The sequence below is a fragment of the Pinus tabuliformis genome, chromosome 6, assembly GCF_031772625.1.
Source record: "Pinus tabuliformis cultivar Carrire ecotype Pingquan chromosome 6, CPIR1, whole genome shotgun sequence".
NCBI lineage: Eukaryota > Viridiplantae > Streptophyta > Pinopsida > Pinales > Pinaceae > Pinus > Pinus tabuliformis.
The window spans coordinates 1,550,969,049-1,550,994,925 of NC_142292.1; positions in this window are offsets into that span (position 1 = coordinate 1,550,969,049).

A 25,877-nucleotide genomic window follows, 5' to 3' on the forward strand; every position below is an offset into this window, starting at 1 on the left:
AAGCTTAATCATAACTGCCCAGTCAATAAGACAAAACATCCACCTAGCAAACTCGACACTTGGCTGTCAATTGTTAGTCTTAGAGGTTGTTCATGGGTGGTTCTTCCACAATCGGACATGCATATTTGTCTAAATCTTCATCCTCGTCTGAAGTGCCATAACCATGTGCTGGATGGACTCCCTCAATGTTGCAAGCACCCACACGCATTCCTGATGTGTTGCCCAGACAACTGCTTGAGGCCTGCGTGTTACGAAGCCTACCTTCCTCAGCTTGCTGGTTACTAGCCATTGCTTTACCATGCAGGGTGGCTCTATCTTCGTCTGCTCACTATTCACCAGGGTTGCACTTGCTCCTGTTGCTTGGTTCTGCTCTGTTTGGCTCATAATTGTGCTCAAACAGAGGAGCTGGTGGTTCAGTTTCTTCAGTGAAATTGATTGTAACATTGGCTATGATTATGGGGCGATTCAGGGAGCTATGAAATTGAAATTTCATGGTATGGGAAGCTGAATGTAGAGGTAGGGGGAAATTAGCAATGTGAGCTGTCGCATCTCCTCTTCCTGTGCCATGGAGCCAGGCTCTTCCTCGTTCACTGCGGGTGTTTGGGTAATGCCCAATGAAACTAGGCGGATTGGGGTTGTCGGCTGACGAAGCAGGGGAGACCGAGTTGGGGCTGGACATAGCAGGTGAGCGAGTGCACCCACCTCAAGTGCCACCTCTCCTACTTCGCATACGTTGGCGGAACATGGTGGGGTTGAAAGTAGGGATAATAGCAGAGGGGATGGTGGAGGAACTACGCAAAGAATGGACAGATGAAGGGTATACCTGAGCTAAGTTGTAGAGATTGGAGTGGGAATGATGGAATCCATTGCCCAGGTCAATGCAACTTAACAACCAGCATCGTCTACCTGTTACAGTGTGCACAAAAGGCTCTCCAGCCTACGGAGGACAAACACAGTGAATCGGGGGGGAGGAATTACAGAGTAGTTTGCAGGCTCCATAGTTATGAGTGATTTGGTTCTGTCTCAGCCTGTGCATTCATTAAATGGCACCTACAAGGTTACTTGAATGCAATTCAGGTTGGCATGGGGGAAGTTGCAAGGGGCCATGTGGCCAGGCCTTCCACCGCCCGGCCATCTCACCAACTTAATGAATTTGGTAACCACCCGCATATGGGTAACTCCTCTCTATTGTTATCATCTCTCTTTTTTTATTATAGTTTCTTGAAGTTTGGGGTTGTATAATCTCTTGATAATCATGGAGAAAGATACATAAAATCCAAAACTATTTTTCTATTCTTTTCTAAGGAATGAAATTTGCCTCCCTTTTAGGCCAACGCTAAAAGTGTGGAGGCTAGTATGAAGTCAAAAAATAGCTACACTCACATGAGAGAGCATCATTATGACACTAGAATCTCTTGATAATCATCGAGAAATATAAAATGAAAACAACTATACTCACTTAAGAGTGTTTCATTGTGTCACTAGCATATCTTGATAATCATGGAGAAATATACTAAAAATAAAAAAGAAATTGAAGGAGTTTTCCAAGGAAAGAAATTGACCTCCCTCTTAGCTCGAAGGAAAGAGTGAGGTTGTTGGTATTAGCTAGCCTACACTTATACTCACTTAAAAGTGTCTCATAATGTATATAGAAGGGATTCTACATTGGGTGGGGAGGATAATAGTAATTCCCGAGGTTGTTGGTATTAGCTAGCCTACACTTATACCCACTTAAAAGTGTCTCGTCGTGTATATAGAAGGGATTCTGCCTTGGGTGGGGAGGATAATAATAATTCCATCAAACTACTTGAGATAACTTGGATTGACTCAAATCCAAAAACATTTTAATAACTATAATATTTAAATTAAAGGAAATAAGTGCCATCCTATTCTCTTCATAGAAGTAAGTATTTCTTTTGTAAAAATAAAATAGAAAACAAGAGGTCTCTTAAGATAATTTCAAAATCTAGTCAAAACCACTTATCATTTAAGATAGTGTGGCATAAAGATGCATAATGTTTTTTAAACCATTATGATATCAAGGAAAATGTCACTTTGCAATTTTAAAAATATTATTATATTTAAATTAAGAAAAAATATGTTCTATTAAAAATATATATATATTAGGAGATGAGACAAATCAGATACAAAAAGGTTAACAACTCTAACGTAAAAGATAAAAAAATATTTCAGTGTTTTCCATCACCTAAAAAATAATAAGTTTTGAAATTTAAAAAAAATTACAAGGCAATTTTAAAACTATACGACTCTAAAAAGTTTGTTATAAACATATTAATATGAGATTTTTTTCAACTTTCACAATATTTTAGCAATCAAATTATAATGATATTAAAATGTTGAAAAATAATTTTGGGAAAAAAGAATAATAATTATTCACGTGTTCTAAATTATCATAAACTAATGCTATCAATCGGAATTAATAACCATCACCATAATCATAATTAGTTTACTTACAAAATAATTTTAAAGAGAAAAGTGAAGAATCATTCTCATATAAACATCGAATCAACAATAAAATACCAATATTATCCTAGTTCATCAGGTTCATGGCAGCACAATATGCGCCGAAGTGATCGAATATTACTAGTATACCACAGAGCATTCTAAAAGGGCATATATATATATATATATATGCTATTATGTGTAATCGAACATAGTAACTTGGGCTTTTCTCACATTGCGAGTAAGAATATTCTATATTAACGAACACTCGGACATGGAAACATTTTACGTTATAAATGGAATTGATCTTAGGGATTCTAGTGAGTCATACATGCATGAACATCATATAGCCGTGAAATGATCCTAGAACGATACCAGCTATTAAAATTTCTGATTCTCCGCAGCCTGAAATACGGAATTTGTTCGCGCGCCACGTCGTGATCGAAGGGAGTAAATGGAGAAATACACGTCGTTATATATGGTAAGAAGAGAGCATTGTGCTACTAAAATTTTAACCACCGGCATTCTTAGAGTACAGTAATAAAATGACGGAAAGATGGGAAGTAGTGATGGCAAACAGTTGGGCCGAAGATGGCATGGACATCGACAGTGTGGAGATGGAATACAATTGTGCCAAAGAGAAAATGCATGTACACGACATTATTACATCTACATCTTCAGTCCACGCATCTACCATCACTACGTCTTCGGTCCACGACATAGTGATGGCAGATGCGTGGACTGAAGATGTAGATGTAATAATGGCAGATGTCTGGTAGTCATGGCAAACGGGTGGTCGCTCCAAGAAAACACCAATGGGTGGGTGACTCATCATCGTTCCTGTTATTTATATGCTTATGTTTCTGCTTAAACCTTTAGTATTTTCAAACCCTCTGTGCATTTGTGGCTTTGAATAAAATTCCAATTAAGAAACAGTTGTGCATTTGTGGCTTTGCACAGGGTAGGACCCGATGGGGTGCTGTCGTCGGTAGCTTGAACGGAATTCTAATCATCGAGTTTCTCAATAGACGGTGCGGGGGCAATGGCAATTGTCAGAAATGACGCATTTACATTTATACAAGACGTTTCTGTCTATGAAAGTTTGGAGTCGTTTACGAAGGTAGAGGAGAGGAATTGTTTGTAAAGTTAAAAGTTGTGAGAATTTACATAAAAAATTTCAAAATTTTTTGTAGATGCAATGTTTGAATCATGTTTTTATGGTGGAAATGGATTCAGAATAATCAAAAATTTCTAAAACACTTTAAATTATGAATTTTGACCACTTTTTACAAAAGTCCCTATCAATTTTTTTTCAAAATATGATCAGAGTTTCCATAATTTTAAAAGGCCCCCAAAAATTTTCACACAAAAAATTCCTATAATGAATCAATGTCGGTCTCTGTAAACGGAGAAGTAGAGGTGGGCCCAAATGGCTGTAAGAACCTGCAATTGGAACAAGGGTTGCCGTGGTCGACTCATCACCATTCCCTGTTCTGCTCTATTTTTATTTATATGCTTTTGTTTGTGCTTACACCTTTAATATTTGAATATTCAAACTCTGCAGATAGGCGGCAGCGCTGATTGAAGATGTAGGAGGCAGAGATGAACCTTTCACCTTTGATTTAATAGTTCTGCTCTAGTATGGCGTCCATTGAAAGGAGATCTTTCTCTAAATTAATCTCCACGGGGTTTTCGAGACCCTTTAAGCTTCTTTGTTTTGTCTGTGTAAAACATACCTACAGCATGAATGCTTGTTTAATAGGGCTATGCTGTAGTCAATTAGAAAAACAAGGTACAGGCAAGAGTGCACTATGCTTGCAGAACTTCAAATCTTCTGCAGTAAATGTGTAATCGATGGCACAATGTATTTGTAGTTTATCCGGTTTGATTGTTAAGGATTTTCTGTGACAATTTGTATTGGTGGGTTATATTTTATTCATTCCGTGGAAAGGCCCTTTATGCGTATGCATAAGTGTTTTGAGATGAAGTTTTCATGTTTTTTTAAACTTTGTAGCTGTATGCATTTATGTTATCATATTTTATTTATAAATTTATTATAAAAAGAATATAATGCTATGGTTTGTTTTTTATGTTATCATATTTTATTTATAAATTTATTATAAAAAGAATATAATGTTATGGTTTGTTTTTTCATCTGTTTTTGATGATAAATCATTCTTGTTGATTCGAAACACGTTGGTCAAAAAATTCTTTTATGTGATTTCTACCTAAAGACTTTGATTAATAAGAGAGAGAAGGGTTATTGGTACTAGGTAAGAGATAGGTTATTTGTACTAGGTCAGTCTTTGGTATAGATTCACTAAACAATACAACAAAGTTACTCTATCCCAAAGCATCAATATATCAACTTATAAGACTTGAACTTGGATGGAAAAGATAACAACTATTCTCCAACCACCCAAAATAAACTCAATTAACTAAAAATTACATCTTTTTTATTTAATAAAATATGTTAATTAAAAATAATTTTAAAATTAAGTAAATAAATTAACATATTTTTCAAAATTTTATAAAATACTAAATAAATAAAATAATATATAACCATCATTTAAAAAATAATAATAATATTAATCTCATATTATTTATATTTTAAATCACATATTTAAATGATATTATTTTAAATGACAATTATTACAACCATTAAAAACTTTTATAAAAGAAGTATAAATTATTAAATAAATAAAATATATGAAAGAAATTTCACGTTAATTTTGAATAACAATCATCCACTCATCATATAAATTTTGGATAGCACTTTTGCTAGCACGGAATGACGGGTCTCTCTAAGTCTCTTTATTAAAGAAGAGTCTCTCTGCTGCACCTGGCCGATTACGCTTCCAGTTCTTTGAAAATGGCTCCATTCCTTTTGGTTAAGGTTCTGTTGATTTTTTCTGCGGACACAGTTTTCGCTTGGGGATGCCTCAGTTGTTATATGTTTTTGTTTCTGTAGACCTTTTATAGGGTTAGATGTTGATAGAGGGACCAATTTTTTAACCGAATATTCCTAGTATTTGTGGATTAATTTCGATTATGTAACGAAAAGACCAAGATAAAAGGTTTAAATTTTAAAAACCTTAGATAAACTATAGTTGGTCAATGTTTTGGAGGTCACGTTAAATTCATCTTTGACGCAGTAGAGAGGAACCTAGACATATTTCAAATGATTTAGTTATATATATTTTTTTCCTTGTAATATCTTTCAAATTATGTAAGTTTTATTAAGTGTTGTTTTTATACGTGAAGTATCAAATTATGTAAATGCTTTTCAAATATGTAGTAAAAATGGATATGTTCTTATTTTTTCTCCTTTGATAAGAGGTCAGAGTCTATGAGGTCAGAGTTTATTATACATGTTACTGTAGCTTAGGAAAGATAGTATACACTTTAAAGTGCAATTATGTGAATATAAGAAGTATACTTAAAAATATTAAAATTAAAATATTATATATATATAATTTTTAAAAACAATGATTTGCATTATTTTTTACCAGAGTTTTGTAAGAAAAAAAAGACAATTATTTTTATTTATTTATTTTATATAGTTATTGAAAATAAAATTATCTATATCTAATAAAATGGTATAATTATTTGAGATATTTTTGGCTAAAGTTTAATTGGTGAAAGATTAGAAAACTGAAATTGATAGTGAGGAGGAAAAAAAAATTATGAGGAAATTGGATCTAGCCTAAGTTATGTCCTATATTGGTAAAGCCACATAGTTGGAGGTTACATACTTCCACCCCATTCAATTTACCTCTATCCTGAGGCTTCATTAATTTAAATTTTGACAAGACCACTAAAAGAAATTTAGGAATTATAGGATTTGGAGGTGTTTTCAGCATTGGAATTAAAATACCTTAAGATTCTTCTCTAAGAGTTGTGGGACTATAGATAACAATGTGGTGGAGTTCCAAGATTTGGAGAAGGGCCTTCATATCGACATCTCATAAGGTTATTGAACACTTCAAGTTGATGGACATTCAAACTTGGATATTAGCAGTGTACAAAAGTTAATCTATAGGTACTCATCATGAAATTGGTGAAGAGTTGGAGACTCAATAGGTTAATTGATAGTATAAGGCAGTTGATTTTGGAGTTGGGTTATGTCGTAATCCGACATTAGAGAAGATCCCGAAACAAGGCAACAAATTTCATGGCTAACCTTGGATGCCAGAACAAAGAACTAAGTTTAAACATGAAATGGCCAATTTTGAATTAGGTAAGCTCAACAAACTCTCTCCAACCTATCTTGGATAGGGACAAAGATTTCCCTGATGGGGGTGTTAATGGTGGTTATGAGGTATCCTTGGGGGTTGATCCTGCCACCCTAGGACGTGATGGGTATTTATGAAAAAGGAGCACGACCTTTCCCCAGAATGCATCTACATGCAATGCACTAGATGGCCAATCTCCAAGTATTTATTTGCAGCATCAGTTTAGTTTTTTCCATTCTGTGAGAGAGTATGTAGTAGAGATGAGGTCAAGTCATTAACCTCCCTACTATTGGTGGAAATTATTCACCCTTACACTGAAAGGGCTCCATCTACAGGAGTGCCTGGGAATGAGATGGTGTGGTATTTACATGTTTTAGTGTTAAGGAAGAGGTGGTGGGTGCGAATTAGAGCTAGGTGAGTAGAAGTCTTAGAGTGACCTAAAACCTATGTAGTTGGAAGTCTATGGATATTCACCTTTTTTACTCACGACAAGGTGGTATAGGTCATTTCCTCTCTCTGAGATTGTTTTTTTAGTATTTATTTTCTTGGGTGAATTTTAGTTTCTTTCTATAAGCTTGTTTGAGCATTTGGTGGGATGCGGGAAGTGCACGAGTTTGTTCTCTCTTTGTCTTAAGTGGTATATATTATTGCTTCAGTTGAGAGGATTTTATTCTGGTATGTTTGTGATTGTTTTCTATTCTGGTAAGTGGGTTCTAATGAAGGAAATCGATAGCCTGTCGAGAGTCTCTTTCCCTCCTCTTTTTATGCAGTTTTGAATGTATTGTGAAAAACTTGTTTGTAGAGAATCTTGTGGTTCTATATTTGGTTAATTATTTAGGGGTTTTTTGCCTCTACCATGAGGGAAACTATTTCAATGGGACCTGAGTCATGGTATCTTCCAATTACCATGGTTTGGTATATGAGTTTTAGTGACAATTATGTTTGGTGGTTCCAAAGCCCTGGCATGTCGTGGTTGGGTCTTTCTCCTATTTCTTTGCAGGTCATGATTGCTATAGAAATTTTTACAAGTGTGGCCCCCATTTTGCACCATGTCGCCCAGGAAATGCATGTGTTGTAGACGGGTTGGGGGAAGCAACCTACAAGGTTAACTAACAATGAGGCTTTTCACTCATAATTCTGCTACTACTTATTTTAATGTTGTCCCTCTAGAGGAAGGGAGATAAATTCGTAATTTGGAAACTCAAATTGGAGTGGAAAAGAGATTCTACTTTGACTCTAAAAAAATGTATGAGTTATCTTCTTGGGTACCAGACCATGGTCAAACTAGGGGACAGAAAAAGCAGTATTTGACCTTTGTAGCTTTTCATTGGTAGATCAAGGCACTGTTGGGATTGTTCGTCAAGGATAAATAGGTTGAATGGTATAATGTGTTTGATTCTTTAGAGGACATCCAGAGGATGCTAAGGAACCAAAGCTTGACCTTGGATAGGCTAGATGCAAGTCTAGCCCAAGTAGAGGGAGACATACAATGTGACTCTTACATTAATGCACCTCCCAAATCGAGTGTTGGGGACCTATGGTGATGTAAAATTATAAGTGCAGGCACGAAAGAATTCCTCTAGCCTGATAATGGGTCTAGCCACAACAGATACATTCTATGGAAGATTTCCTTAGGTTAGAATCAATCAAGAGGGCCTACCTCTTGGTCACTTATCCTACTTGATGATGTCATCGCTTGCTTGCTCCAGCAATCTCTTGCTTCCTTCTTCAAGCTCCTAAAACAAGTAAACAACAACAACACACAAACATAATAATAGACAAATTGCAATTCAACCTACTTAAAAAGTCAAGAAACATTAAGCCATGAATATGAAATATTACAAAACATGTAGGAAATGAATCGATAGTTGCATATATTAATATCAAAGAGAGATTACAACCATTCGTCTAGATGTTGTAGTCTTCCTTTGACAAGACCAGGTTCCCACACACTCCTGCTAGAATTCCATGATGGCCTCAATCAACAATAGTTTTAAGGCTCTTCCCTTGAGACTTCACTCCAAACCAAAACACACTTCTCCCTCACACAACTAGATAACTACAACTAGTAATAGCTTTCTTGTCTACTCCAAACCAAAATATCATCAACACTCAACCAGAAACTTAGCAACTATCAACTATGACTACAAAATTCAAACACTCTAGTTTGTGCTTCAGAAGAAGAGAGGTTTTTATAGGAAATATGGATGGGAGATGGATCCTCTTCTTATGGGAGAAGGACTTATCCCTTGAGGTAATTCCATCATTATAGGGGAAAGAAGCCCAAACTGTCATCCTCGAACCCATTTGGCCAAACCATTTACCTGAATTTCGTTATGAAGCTTCTAGAGCGGGAAGCTTCAGCTCTACTTTTAAAAACATTCCATAATAGGACCGACGTGACTAGAACACAGCTCGGTCTCTCCGGTCAGCGCAAGGAGTAGTGCTAATCTCTACACATTGGCGCGGGGCAGACAAAGGCCGTTAGCTCCGATCTTGTAAACTGGGCAAAACAGGAGTTTCACGGGAAATGGTGCAAAAGGGAATTTATCTGCTCATGAAGATGGACAGAATGGGAGATTATTCATGAAGGCAAAGCATGTGGGGTTCAATATAGAGGTCCTCCAAGATCAAGGAACAGGGAGTATGGGGACAGTGACAAAATGTTGTGTAACAGGACCTTGCTCCCATACTTCTTTTGAATACGAATGATGCATATGCATGTTAACATTTTAGTTTTATGCTATTTTTTGGTGAAGATATCCCAACAAGAAGGGATTTTGTAATCTCGGTTTAGTAGTATGGCTTCTTTTTGGATTGGGGATTAATTAGTAAAGTTTTAGTCTATGGTACCTTTGTATTCCTGTCTTTGTATCCCAAGAAAATCATAGAGAACTCCTCTACTAGATAAATGTAACAAACATGTTCTTTTGAGTTTATTTTGATAATATAAAGTATTAATTTACAAAAAATATGGTACAATTATTTATTTCGTAATATTTTTATTATTAACAAATTAATAATAACAATAATAATAATAATTTTATGGTCAAGTCAAACCCCCAGTTGGTGAATGAGACTCCCTTATTTGTGGGAAAAGGGACTTATCTCCACCCAGCAGTTTGACTACTAAAGTCTATTGCATGTGTACATAATCTACCCCCCTTTGAATTTGAACTGGTGACCTCTTAGGAGGAAACACGTCCTCTTAGTCATTAGGCTCACTCAAGTTGTAAAATGAATATAATTATTATACCTACAAGGCATGATATTATGCATTAGATTTTTCCCTTAGACTGAGTATTACTTTGTTTTTTACTAAAATATTTTGCAACCTCTCCATAGTTTAACATTATGGATTGATTTTTTTATTTTTTATTAATATTGAAAATTATTTATCTGTAATATGATTGGTCCATGTCTTATTTTGTAATGATTATTATCGTAGCCTTTGCATAACACATTTCCCTATGGATAATTTCCTCATATTTTTTTGTTGTAATTTTTGGATGCAAATTAAATATTTATGCCATGAGTTTTAGATACTTTTATATTTTTCGTTGTTAAGCTTCATAGGAAACCAACAAAAAATAAAATTCTTAAATATAGAAACTTAGTTTTTAATATTTATATTTTTTTAAGGAATATATTCAACCTATCTTTCACAAAAATATCTAACAAGAAGATCTACCATTTAAAATATATCTATCTATACTTTACATAGAAAAAGTAAAACAAAAAATGGAAAACCTTCTCAACAAAAACATTGTCACTACAATAAGACATTATTATTAACGTTGGGTAGGATTGGATTCTCCACCACCACAATGCGGAGTTACAATTAACAAAATACCTCAATATACCAATTAGTAATACCTAAATTGACTTGATACTAAACATTAACACTAAACTTGAATTCAATATTTTAACTTTAATTTAGCTTAACTAAGTGGCAAGTACTAGCAACCATGTAGTGCTTGTTTACTATATAGTAATTATATGTGTAATAAAAATTGCATTGAGATGCACTCTATAGTAATTATATGTGTAATACTAATTGTGTTGAGAGGCATTTTATAACCTAGTATGGGGGCGATGTTGTAGTGGTGCAAATGTAAATAATAAAAGGTTAAAGTATGGGGGAGATTTTGTAGCACCGATGTAATCATTCAAATGTTGGCTAAAATAATAATAATAAAAAAAAAAAAAAAAAAATCAATTTAAGTGACAAAACCCACTCTTGCTAACTATAATTATCTTCATTTCTTGACTAGTGATAAGAAGAAAATGAACATTGTGAAGATAAGAACTAATTCTCAGAGCTTCAAAGTGAAAATGGGCATTGTTCTATTCCTAAAACACACTAGGATGAAAGAATCTATCACCTTTGGAATACGAGGGTTGAAGATGAAAATCAGTTTCCCTTGGATTTCCTGACTCGTAATCACATCCGTTCTCCTTTCCAAGAAAGTTGCCACACTAGAAACCTTTTTGACTTGTTAAGTTAGAAAAATTATAATGATCTAGGAATGCTTCTTCCCTTCTCTTTGACAATAGAAATAAAACATTAAAGAGTCTCAATTAATCTATTACTTTATTAAGGTCTAATAGACCGCATTAAGTCTTAGTGGACGTTAATCATCACTATCATCAATAAAAGTAAAAATAATTTTGTAGATCCATCTTATCATATAAAATAAAATAATTATCCTGTAACCATTTTTTTTTTGTGAATCAACTATTTCCATTAAATTATGCCATTTTTACATCATGGACAACACATCTTCCAAATATTAAAGGCCTCACTCCTACTAGATTTATTGGCTAGTAGATATAAGAAAAACTAGATAGATGGTAACAACAAAAAATAATTAGACCCAAGACCAATACACCACGACGACCAAAATTGCCCAAAATATGAAATGAATCTCACCATCCTCAATATGAAACTAGATTCCCTAGAGCTTGAATGTCCCACTGAACCTCTAATGGGTGTCAGAATTCCTCATGAACATGGGACTCCATATTTTCCGTTATCCCTTCGAAGTGATCCAATTGCTCATGAATCCACCTGAGAGTGATATTATGAATTCCTTTTAAGCCCTGCTTCCTCTTCCTTCCAACGATCAGGAAGACCATGTCAGAAGGAAGCCCTCTGTCCCAATAGTCAACAACAACTATACCTTCCATGTCATGCTCCCCCAATATAAAACTCCACCGATCAACACTTTATTTAAGAATGACTCGTCTAGGTGCACTAAACAACTGGAACCAACACCATTTAGAAAAAACCTCCCCCCACAAATAAATCCACCACTTCCTCACATGGCTTCCATCTCCCAGACAAGACGAAACCCTCCCCTTTGGAGTAGTCGAAGGTCCTCACTCTTCTAACAGCACCACACCACCACACCACTTCTCTTCCCTCTCGCTACAATAATATAAACTGATAGTAGTCCCAACCTTACATCCAACTTCCTTATTCTACCTCCCATTCCTTACAAGGTCGTAAGGTGAAAAAATAAATAGGAAAAAACTAGGCCCAGAAGATTGAAAGATCAACAAACCACCATGACAAAAGTAACAACAAAAAAAAACCCCCACACTCAAGTGATAGAGGCAACTACTATTCTTGGGATAATAATACCACCCACATTGCATAGTGATTCCTCCATACACCCCAACACATTCACCATAACTTATTTCAAACATAAACTTCCTATAGAAAAAATCTACAATCAACAGAGAAAACGAAATTACCTTCTTAGAGGCTTGAATTGTTATGTCTTGGGCTTGATTGGTAACTAGACAACCTTTGTGCACCTTGACCTGCCAAAATATTAAACCCTCAAAAATCGTTGCTACAACATGGGGGAAAACCACCCAGTACAGACCTTGGTTAGCAGCTCTTTTTCCGTTTGGTGCAGTGGCTCCGACTGGGGATAATCAGACTAATTTCCCAAATGAGATTTTGATAGTGTTGATGGGGTGATATATGATGTAATGGGGGAATGATTTAAGTTAAGTGTAATCTAATATAAACTACTAAACACATGCATATATCCTAGTTTAAACACTATTTGAATATAAATATACTTGGGAATAAAATAAAGTATGTGATCTACAATAATGTCCTATAGAAATTGGTAATAAAGATCGTTCAACTGCAATAGGAAGCGAAATCGTTTAACAATAATGATTTTGGATAAATAGTTAGCTAAAATGATTGTGAAAGATATATCGCATATAAATTGTTCATGTATTCATAATAAAGTCAAAGCCAACATCATACAAAAGTGCAATAATGCTAACTATATTTCAAACTTTCATACATAAAAAAATTGAAAGAGGAATTATTGACTGATACATAAATAAAATAAGATCATAAGATAAAAGTGCCATATATGACGATTCCTGCTCATGCGCTTCAACAATATTGATCTAATTCCAATCAATCCAACATATTATAAGAGTAAAAAAGTGCATTTCAGTAGAGCATGCTAAAAATTTAAGAGAAAATACATCATGTTCCATTTATTCCATAAGAACCTCCTCAAACGCAAAAAAGTGCATGTTTTGAAGAATGTTTCTGATAAAATTTCTAGACCCCTCCCTAAATTCATGAGAGGGGTTTAAATACTAAAATATAGGTCCTAAAGTAGATTATTACATAAATAGTTGAGGAGATTTAAATGACCTGCCTCAGATTATGAAAAAATAAAACTAAAATAGAAATAAACTAAGAGACCAAATCCTTTGCATTTGATCTTTGAGATCGCAAATATATGTCATAGGCTTGAGCTATGTCAGTTCGCTAATTGCAGATTTGAACTGCCCAACAATATAGCATCTATTAGTGCTGGAACGATTTTTTTGTCTAGAGGTAGTTAAGCATCACAAGGTCATCCACTAGCTGTATGGTTTCACTAAGAACTACCAATATGCTTTCTAGTTTAGTTTTCCCATTTGTCTGATCACCTCCTCCTTTTCTTTTGCTGCCTACCTCCACTATTGCTCTAATTGTTTGGCATTTGGAAGAAATCCTGGTATAGACTCTGCAACCAGGTTGGCACCATGTAGATTGTCATTGATGGCTTCTACGATGCTTTTTGTTGTTGCTTCTATGACCATTGTTTCCTTTTCTACTCGCTTGAGTCGTGAATCCCAATCTGTGAACAAGATGTCTTTATGTGATTCCTCAACCTTTGGAAAATTAGCCTTTATCCCTTCTTCTAATTCTTGCTAGGTAATAAAGTCAGAAACCCTTTTATGGATTTCGTCATACTCAAGTCTCATGTCGACAACTTGGCTTGTTAGCTTATCACTGATCTCACAATAAGGACTTATTTGCGAGATTTTCTAGCATAGAATGTCCTTTTGCTACATTAGTTGGGAGCTAAGATTGAGTGCTTCCTTTATGAACTCATCGATTTGCAGATTTTATTTATACTTATCTATCATGGCTTGTATTCATGCATCTCTTTCCTCTAGGATGACCTGATGTTGTATTTGCATCTGTTCAAATTCTTGTTGGAGCTAGGCTACTTATAATTCTGTTTATTGATTGGATTTCTCCTGAGCTAATTGTTATTCCAATAGCAGAATATTTTGTTCATTTTCTCTAAGCAGCATTTGGACCTCTGTCACTTTGTCAATAGTTGTCGTAGCATATGCCCTTGCAAATTGCGACAGTCTTGTGAGGTTTTTAGATGGGTCCATGGGCGAGTCTTTCTATACAATGTCCATTGGTTCATTGTCGGGGGTTGTAATAGCTGCAACATCTAGCTTTCTCTTCTTCCTCTGTCTCTTAGCGACAACTTTGTGAGGAAGACTATAAATAATTTCTGAAGTGGGGGTGACAGGAATGAGTTCAACATCCTTAGCGGCTAGATTCTTCTCCAATGTTATTTCTTCATTTGACTTGTGTTGTGGAGTTTGTATCTCAGATGTGTGTTCATTTGTATGAAGCTTCTTGTTGAAATTCTCCCATTCTCCAAATCAATAATAGGGGGTTTTGCTGACTGAGTGGAAGTAGAGTGAATTTCTACCTGTTTCTTTGTCAAGGTTCTCTTGGTTGTCTCTTCTATATTTTCGGCTGTGTCCCTTTCAGACTCGGCCGCCCTACTGATCGCAATGCAGTGAACACAGCATTCACGAAGATTGACCACCCGTACCGTAAAACGTATTCTGTGGTTTTGCGAAAAGTTTGGCACACCCTCTGCCTAGAACTCCAGAGCAGTTTCTTTTGGCCTTTTTCAAACTCTATAACTGAAAAAGTCCATCCGAGCATTTGTCACTTCGGGCTCGTTAAAACATCGAAGGAGACTAGAGTCATCTTTAGCTTTTTCTCGACTCTTAAAAAGTGAAAAAGCAAGTTGTGTCTAAGCATCGTTATAAAATTTATTTTAAACGAAACATAATCACCTCCTATTCCCGCGTTGATCTTAGGTTGAGAACATGGAACGCCCTAACCAAGGAATTCCATATGATGGAAATCCTAGTCCATTCTCCTCTTGGGGAGAAGTTGGTGCGCCCCACATGGCCACATTGTCACTTCCAGGACTGACAATTGGCCTGCCTATTTGGCTATTCTCAACTAGTGTAGTTCAGACCACCATGGTTCCTGAACAGTCGAGTCAACAGTTAGATGAGTCTAGAGCTGCCCACCAACCTTCTACTTCCTATAACTCTTCCTCTAATCCTTCATCTTCGCAAGGTAGATCCGGAAAAAGCCAAGCTCCGATGGAGAAGAAGGAGAAGAAGAAGAAGGAGAAGAAGAAGAAGGAGCCTAAGGCGCCTGGGGGCAAGCAAAAGACATCTGACAAAAATCCACACACAGCATAGACCGAGCCTAAATCGCCATGTGTCATATGTAGAGGAGACCACTTCCATAGAGATTGTCCCTGTATTCCCCGGATACTAAGGGACTGGTCCCCTCGTCTGCACAATTCGGAAGCATCAACCTCTGATAGCCATGTTGATTGCTTACCGTCAACCAGCGAAAGTGAAGGTTCAAGACAAAGAGGGGGAGCAAGATTCCCTTGCAAACTGTGTAAAGGAAATCACACCATCCACCGTTGTCCCTTCTTAGACGAAGCGAAGAGAGTTTTGGAAGATCGTCCGGTTTCACCGTTGAGACTTCCTCCTGGATACAAAAAACTCGTGCCAAGTCCTTCGTTGGTTGAAAATACAGCTGGCCCACTCAAGTGGTCAGCTGAAGCGTCAGTCATTGAAAATGAACCTACTGAATCCAGACCAGACGAAAGTCTAAAGGTCGATACGGCAGTTGACCCGGTTCCGCCTTCAGAGGTTTCATCTTCAAATGACACCATCACTGAAGATTCATCTTCAAATGACACCCTCACTGAAGAGAACAAGGACGACACCATCCAGATTCTTTTCATCAACACCGATTCTGATGAGCATCAAGGTAATGCGCCCATTCCTTTATCGCAGGAAGGAACATCGTCAGGGTCATATCCGGCCGTGTATTCGGTCCCACCACCAAGCAACCTAGTTGTGTCCTTTGATTGGAACCAACTAGGCAGGCCCCGGTTGCCAGCCAATATACCATTCAGAATCATCGTCCAAATTTACAGAATGGTAATGGCTGGAACTATCATTGATGAAGGGGCATCTGTGAGTATCCTTTACTCTATTGCTTGGAAAGCACTGGGTTCCCCGGAGCTTTTACCTGAGATAAGAAATCTCTCGGGTTTCGATAAAGGAACCAGTCGACCATTAGGGATCCTCCCCAATGTGCCTGTTACATTGAAAGGGAAGACCGTTCAAATGAACGTGATGGTCATTCAAGGACCCTTGGATTATAACCTACTCCTTGGATGAGACTATATATATTGCATGGGAGCTGTAGTCTCCTCACTCTTTAGAGTAATGTGTTTTCCACACGAAGGAAGGATGGTCAAACTCGTAGACCAACTTTCATTTCCAGGATCACGCATCGCAAATAGTCAAATACCAACCCTGAATGGTCTATTCACTCAAGAAATGTCTCCACCCCCAGTCCTCCTTCCCGATGAGTGCGAGTGATTCGGAAAGATGGGACTGGAACCCAGGGGGCATGCGTCCTGGTCTGCTTCGGGCAGAAGAAACCTTGGGTATAAGGTAGAATTTCCGTGAAAGAATATGACTAGTCCGTACCTCATCCATGGATGGAAGAGGGGTTGTTCTAGAATAGGATTCTTTTGTCATGGTTACTTGTTTGACAAAGGTCATTCACCATTGTCTACTTCGGTAGACAGTGCCGAAGAAATGTTTTCGTTTGTTGGTGTTAACAAAACAATCTTTGGGTAACCAGAAAGAGGCAAGCCTCACCCTTTAAAACAAATGTTTTATCGGATAAGTAGGGGCAACCTTGAAATTGTATTTTATACCTGGGGGCATGCAAACCTTTTGGAGTGCAAGCTAAGAGCGGTTATTTATCTGTTTTTGAGATTAGCCATTTCCGACCTTGCATAAAGAAAGGATGAGAGGGAGCATAGCTTATGTGAGGTGCGAGCTCTATAAAAAATGGAATCTTGTAGGAGACTTTCTTATCTTATGATTGGTATAATCGATCAGTTTTACCGCGGAATTTATGCTCGTTAAAAAATAGAAAAGCGAGATCCGAGCAGTTTTAGCACATAGTTCATGCTCGTTAAAAAATAAACATAAGATCGAGCAGTTTTACCGTGGAATTTATGCTCGTTAAAAAATTAAAAAGCGTGAGCAAGAGTTTCCTCCAGAGTTTAAGCTCATTAAAAAATGAACCTATTCCGGTAAATAACCATTGTGATCGTAAATTTATTAGCCATAAAAAAAAGCCTTGGTCGTGTTTGCACCTGCCACCTCCATTCCATTTGGCCGATCATTCACCCCAATATGATTGTTTACCTATTTTGAGGAACAGCTGCGAAGAGTGATTTCACCTAGCCATCCTTGTGACACTGCCGTGATTGGAAAATTCCAACCTGTACCTGGAATCAGTTGCTATCCCTGTTTATCACTCGTTCCTCAAAAGACGAGTCTTCTTTGAGCTCTTTTTAACTGACTCGTAAAATATGAAAAGTTTGCCGAGTTTTGGCCTTCCAGCTCGTTAAACGACCGGAAGGGCTATCCCTCCTCTAGATTTTAATCTTTTTGGACCCGAGGGATTATTGCACAAAAAGATCGAGCGCTTGTTTTGTTCGGCTCGTTAAAAGTACCGAAAACTCATCCGTTCTGTATTGTTTTATACTTTTTCGGACTTAAGGGATTAGATGATGAAAAAGGAATTTTGGAGTTAACTTTTTGTACCTTTTCAGACTCTCTAAAAATGAAAAGGACCGATTTTTCCTTGTCGTTAGACTCGTTGAAATGATTAAATAGCGACAAACATGTCTTTAGATGAGAACGAGTTTCCCTATCGCTAGGCTCGTTAAAACATAGTGATGGGCTTGCCCGAAGGGCAGGTTATAGAACAAGCATATGTTATCCTCCTCAAGCTTGACAAAAATAAAGAGGTACTGGTTAGAAATGACTGGGGAAAAATTGGGAGAACCTCAAAGCTGTAATGGTAGCAAGTCGCTCTTGAACATGACACTTTTCCTCCGTACCACATCGGGTTGGGTTGTTTCATTCACCGGTCTCATCACCATGGTCTTCGCCAAACCATCCACATTTGGGCTAATGCTACCAATCCATCGCATCAGTGTCGTTATATGTTCAAGAGATGTCGTTCAGAAAGAGTCAACTGTGTCCCATCCACTGCCATACATTATCCTTCATCCATTCATGACTGCCACCCTGAATCATATGTCACAGATTGTTTTCACCTCCACTAAAATCATTAGCTCCGTTCCGTGTCACTGATGTGGGATTCATTAAGGCCCTCCTTTGACGGATCGCTTCTTGTCGACTTCAGCTCATTATCCAAGAAGTCGATCTAGGAACAAAAACCCCTCAGTACTTTGAAGCTTGCATGCCTCAATGGCAAGTTTCTCACTTCCGGCGACAGGTATACATCAATGACCTTCGACGAGAAGATTTTGTGTGGTGTTCGACGCCAAGTCCTCTATTCACACCACGTAAATTGTACTGCAGTACCTTGAGGGTCATTATCATTATCGGCGATTCCTCTCGTGCTTGTTAACGGTTTACATCATTGACCGGTAATCAAGCGATGTCTTTCCATGTTCGACTTCAACGCAATTCTCACATGGATCGACTTGTACTTAGAGTGAAGATCGAATGAGTTTGAAGACCCCGGATCTAGTTTCATCCATCCGGGCTGCGATATATATTCAGGAAATATAAAGACATTTGATATGTACATCATTGCAGCAGATGATCATCCTACTCAAAGGATGATAATTTCAGTAGAGAATTATCAGTCTACCATCAGACGATCATCTGTTCTATGTACCAAAATGAATTTATAAAGCTGAGCATGGGGATGCCCACCTCAGCTACATCATGAATGCAGAATGAAAAATAATGTATTGTATGTATTTATTACAGGTCACCTCTCAGCGATTGAATGAACTTCGGATCCTCCTGATAAAGCATTTCACCCGATAAACGACCTCATACTTTAGGGGGCAACTGTTATAGACATTTTTGTGCCTTACAGCATGAAGCATGAAATTTCAATAATCTAAGGGATCCAAAGTCCCTAAACATGTTGTTCCTACCCCTAGAGGAACAAGGTCAGCAAACCACAACACTAAATATCAGTTCTCCACCTGAAAACACTCAAAAACAAGCTAATTCTGGATCATGTCAACTGCTCCACTGAGCATCTGCGCTGAATGTCAACTGCTCCACTCTGTACCTGCGCTGAATGTCAACTGTAATGAAGGCTACCTGCGCTGGGCGAGTTTGGCCAAGTGGCGCAGTCATTCCTTAAGGTGTCAATGCCCAGGAAGCTTCCAAAATGACACTTGGATCAGGGAATTCGCCTTGTGATGAGTAAGAGGATCTAGATCTCCAAGTGGAAGAAAGAAACTCCAAGTGGACTCAAGAACTGAAGAATAACTGAAGTGGGAGAGGACACTAGTCAGCTTCATGCCAGTCTCAAGCTGACTCATCCTTTCTCCAAAACTCCTATATATAGAGCTCTCTCATGAGGTCTAGGGAGGCTGGAATCTTGTGAATGTAAGGAAGTGTTGTTGGTTTGAGTATAGAACTATTGGGTGATTTGCTTGAAGGAGGTGAAGAGGAGATTTCTTTCTGCTGGGAGGTGTTGCTGGATTGGGCCTCTTATGGTTGTAACACTCTCAGAACTTTACTTCTTCCATTAATAAAGCATTTGAGGTTCTTCTATATTCATGTGTCTCAATGGCGTATTGATACTTGTATATTTGATTTATTCTAATCCTTGAATCAATTATGAATGTATGCTTCTTGTAGTTTCCCTTTCTTATTATTTTGCAGGATCTTTGTGTAGCTGGGCCAACGAAAGAGCAAGGAGCTGGGAGCAAGCAGTAAAGAGAGAAGATTGGATCAATCATTAGCGGAAGATAACGGTTAGTGGATCTCTTTCTCCCCTCTCTTACATCTCATAAAGAAGTAATCTCGAATAGCTTTGCTTTGATTGTTGCTGAGGTACTATCACCCTTAGAGTGGGATAGGGTCATTCCGTATTGGATACTTTTCCCAACAACAGACATAGTATGGAAGGACCTGCAGTGAAGAAATTATCTCAAATACTCTGATATAAGTAAATGTCTACTCCCCAAACCATCTCGCTATAGGAAAAATATCCACTTCAGCTTCTTTGGAAAACCTAGGGGCGGTTGCATTATAGAGTTGTTTATGGATGGGTAGCATAACTCCTTCACAAAACTTGTAAAAATGGGGGTAAAACTGAGACTCTCACAAAATCTTATGGTACACATGGATAGGAAGCAGGTCTTGCACAATCCACTTCCATCACATAATAGGAAATTTAGAGATAAAACAGATTGCATCCATTACAAAGGCACTCATGAAAAATGGGGGATAAACCCTTAAAGGAGGACTCCTCTTTCTCCTATACTCAATAATGTCTTTTGCCAAATTACCAGAAAAAATTTGAGCCCAATTCATTATTGTTGCATTCACAACTACTTCTATTAATGGCAGCCACTCCAGGGTAAATTTGGTGCTATCAGGCTTACCGAACAATCTACATAGCATGACTACTGCAAGACTATAAGTGTGCGAAATAGATGTCGTAGAATACATAACCGTCTTATCCTGTTTTGTATTTCTTTTGTTTTTTATCCAGGCCCGCATAATGTTTGTTGGGTCTTCATTGTCCTTAGCAAATTTCTTAAGGAACTATTTATTGTAGAGATTTTGTGGCTTTGGCAGATTGTACATAAGTCGTAGGTTGTCTACTGAAAAAGATCCCATAACCCCCTGCCTACAATTCTTGAATTTTCTATCCAAGACGTCCACCACATCAATTATCCACTTGACCATATCTATGTATGGGATTATCTTCAGCCTTGCCACTATGCAGTGTAGAAATGAGCATGCTACCGGAAAGTAAGAAGCGTCGAAGGAAACATGAGCATCAGAAGTGGATTTTACTACCAGAGTCCTTGGTTTCTCTTCTTCTAACAAATCATACATGGTTTCCCATGTTGAAGTTCCTCTCTCTCTACTGCACGTAGTATCGAAGAATAGAGGGATCATTTCTGACTTTTCAAACATGGCTGCCTTTCCCTTCTTCGCCCTTGCTCCTAACATTTCTTGCTGCGGATTTTTCTTGAAATGGTGAAAAGTGGAAGCAATTGGATAGACACAGGTGAGAATGAAAATAAGAATGAATGGTACAGATAACCTTGAAATGGTGACAAAAAAGGAGTTTTAGTTAAATGAAAATGAAAATATATCGTATCATGTCGAGCTACTTTTCAAACATAGATGCCAGTAACCCATAGTAAATTCCCACTAATGGTTTGTTATCACTACCTTTATTGCTCATTAATGTTCCACGTCATAAAACATGAATACAACTTTTTGAGGTTATAAGATTTGATTTGCGAAAATTTCAATTTTGCAATTACGATGCAATATTGAAAATCACATTATCACGTAATTGATTATGTGCTTTCTTTAAAGTTCCTTAGTTATCTACGGGATGTGAGATGTGCGAGGTTCTTTATTGTTTTTTAAAGCATAGCTTGTTTAATGGGATTTTACCCTTTAAATCATTTTTCATTTGCGTAGCCGAATTAAGTGTTACTTTATAGCATAGGCTCCACTTGGGTCGGGGCATTTATCGCATTTCGCAACATCGTGTGGTTTGTCAGATTTCAAATTTTCCTTAAGTATTTCTGATGTGATACAATAAGGTTGACCGTCGCATTTCAATATCGCATTTCACATGATTCAACATACTTTGTGAGGATGCGCCCTTTCTGAAATGTGATATGAAATATGAGCTTTATTTCAAGAGGAAATGCCTTAGGACCTAGTTTTTAATGAAAAAACCTAATGATATCTAGGTTAAGCATGGTGATTCCTTTAGATTGCATTTCATGTGTTTTTCTTGTTAATAAGGCTTTTGACACACTCGGTTCAGTGATATGTGAAAAGGAAAGTATTGCTAGCTTTCACAAAGGGTTTTGACTTGATATCTTGTTTTATTCCAAAAATTTAAAAGGAAGTGTCTAAATGCTAAATTTGTTTTTTGGAATGATTTTTTAACGGTCCCCATTTATTGATAGAATATTAGCTGTTATATTAATAAATGGAGGGGTTATTGAATAGCACAACAATTTGTGATTCACTGGAAGAATCGGTTATCTTTGATAGTTTTTTGAAATTTCTAAAGACATCCAAAATAAAGGTAGTTCAAAAAATAAAATACATGAAATATAACATAAGTAACATTTCTCTGAATAATAAAAACAAAATCTGCTTAATTATCATCCATTTGATTATCCGCTTCAATATGAAAATTTCTTTGTCTACATTAGCCATTAGTCGGTTTTAGAGATAAAAACACGGGACTCTCACAAAGCAACTTTTAGGTGTACTCAATTGTCATAGGTAGAGCCTCTACTGCCAGCAGGTGTCCATAGCCTTGATAGGGTTGCCTTTTAACGAACAATGATTCAGATTCATATACTTACTTTCTTTTTCTGTTTTCTAAACAATTCTCTTTTCATTAAAATTTTCATTTCTCTCCTTAAAGGCCATTGTCTAGGTTTGGTGACCAAAATTGACAATTCCACTCACTGGTTGTAACTTAACTTGACAAGTTGGCTCTTGATGAGACCCCTTGCCTTTTGATTGATACAATCTCAAGCCATTACCCTGTTTTGATATGCATTATTGGTAATGTCAGCTAGTTATTTCCCTATGAGCATGGTAAGTTGGCTCTTGATGAGACCTCTTATCCTTTAAGTTTAAGCATATTTTAGAATTACACTCTAAAAAATGAAAGCTAACTAGATGGGGAGAATAATTGACTTCTTAAGATGTTCTGGATGACAATTATAGAGTTAAAGATGCTTTTCTGTAGAGATTCCTTGCTTTGTTATAGATACTTTTCTTAATTGATTGTAGAACAAATGTTCTTTTACAAATTTGAGTTTCATCAAAGGATAACTACTTTTGGTAGAGGACAAGCAATTTCAGAGAGATAGAACTTAGCTTATGTTTCGAATGTAAAAAATGTTTTCTTAACAATCTCTACTTATACAAGAGAAAAGTCAAAATATAAAAGAGACTATTATTATAAAGGCCAAGAGTTAATGCTACTGAACATTTATTTTCCTAAAAGGTAAAAACAGTAATATACAATGAATAGAAGAGGTTATCTTCTATGAAAAATATTTTTTCAGGATTTTCCCATTAACAGGCAGAGAATCTCTCTTGCATGATAGATATTGCAATAAAAAGGTTGATGGGCCTAATTATTCCACAATATGAAATGATCCAAGACACATTCATTCAAATTTGGTATGTTTACCCTTTTCCTCATGTGCTTTATCCCATTTTAATAACAAGTCTTTGAGTTGGAAGGATTTTGAACTTACAAAATTTGCATCAAAAGAAGATTTGACTAACTGTTGATGTTGTGCATGTGTGATTTTGGCCTTTTCCCTTTCTTCTTCAAGCTTAAGGATTTGTGATTGTCTCTCTTTCGTAGAAGACAAAGGATTTTATTCAATAAATTGAACTAGGGCTAGGGAGGGAATAGCTACATTTGTACGGAGGACAACCTCTTTCCCATAGACCAAATTGAAAGGAGAAGTGCCTATTGAGGTTTTTTTTTTATTTGATCTACCCATACAGAAAATATTAAAGATTTGTGCCAGTTTTTCTAACTTTAATCAATGGTTCATTTAATAATTCTTATGAGATTTTTGTTTGTAGATTCGGCTAAGCCATTTCCCTTAGGATAATAGTTAGTAGAGTATTTAAGTTTAAAACCTTTTTTAAGAGCAAATTCTATCATAGTATTGCCTAAAAAATAAGATGCATTATCAAACATGAGGGCAGATGGCAGACCAAATCTGGTGATAATAAACTGGTCAATAAATTCAATGATGTTTTTAGAATTGGCTACCTTAAGTGGAATTGCTTCCACCCATTTTGTGAAGTAATCAGTTGCTATAAGGATATATTTATGCTACTTTGAAGAGAGAGGAATGATCTCAGCTATTATATCCAATCCCCATTGTTCAAATGGTTATTCAATGTTGACTGGTTGTAATGGTAATGCGGGTTTCCTCTGTCTCACACACTACTACATAAAGGGGGACTTTAAGACAATTTTTGGGTAAATTGTCTTAACTTGAGACAAAAAGAACTCGTGTATTGTCTTAAATATTGTCTTTAAGTAGGTGTCTCAAAAATTATTGTCTTAAAGATTATTGTCTTCAAAATTATTGCCTTAAAGATTATTGTCTTAAAAAAAATTGTCTTCAAAATTATTGTCTTAAAAATTTGTCTCTATAAAGACAATATATAACACAAGAATTATTGTCTCTTAAGAGACAATTTCATTTTTGTCTCTCTAGAGACAACACTCGGATTAGAGACAATATGTCTTTAATAGTAGCTATTGTCTCTCTAAAGACAATAAAATTTCTATTTAAATATCACTTTTGTCTCTCTAGAGAATATATAAAAGGATGAATCCAGAAATATCTCACCATTGAAATAAATCGATATAAAAAACATTTAATTAAAAATAAACTACAAAATCATTGATTAATTCATGTTAGCGCACAGTGGAATCGAGCCACCAACCTCTTTCTTGTAAGGCAGGCGCTCTTCCATTGAGCTAGCACACTTTAAAGAATTACGTGAAGAGTTATGGAAATCCTGAAAACTACATTTATAGCCATTGATTAAAAAAAATTAGACACATGATCTATAATCTTTATAAAAAACTATAATCATGCAAACCATATTTTAACTTAGTAAAGCTAGCGATTGCCCCAAAAGGTATAAAGAGAGATATATTATATATCTAGCAAAAAATTTCAAAATCTTCTATTAGTATACAATTAAATGTTCATGTATACAAGCTATCTCGCTACAGTGGCATATCCCTATGTTGGGATTTCACCCCATGTTAAGACTTCTTTTTATTCATCTTCTTCTCCACACATGTATGTGTCTATTATTGTGTATATGCACCCATATAAAATTCTATAACAAAATGTCTTGATTTCCAAACATAAAACAAATAGAATTATGATTTGTGATTCCACAATCTGTGATTGAGTCGTTATCAAAGAAAAATAAATGAAATGGAGCTGATATAATATTCTCTTACACATTTACAATCAGTTCTCCCTACTTAAAACTTAATAGACCTGGCATATATTTTTCCTTTGAATTTTATGTTGGATAGATTCATGGCTCCATCCTAGCTTCACAATTATTCGGGGCCCTCTATGGCTTGGGAGTTCCACACCAACCATTTTTAATGACAGTGAAGAGTACTGATGACCGAGAACATGTGCTAAAAATCTCATCTATATTGCTACTAAATGCAAAGATATATCATGATAATGAAAAAAACAATAACAAATTTCATCAATGATGTCCTACATCGAGAAAAAGAGATAACGTTTATAAGGATTATGTCCATATTTGTGTAGTATGATAAAAATAAACATCTTCAAAAAATGTTATGAAACCAACTCACAAAAAGATAGAAAATATAGATCAATGCCTTATAATTCA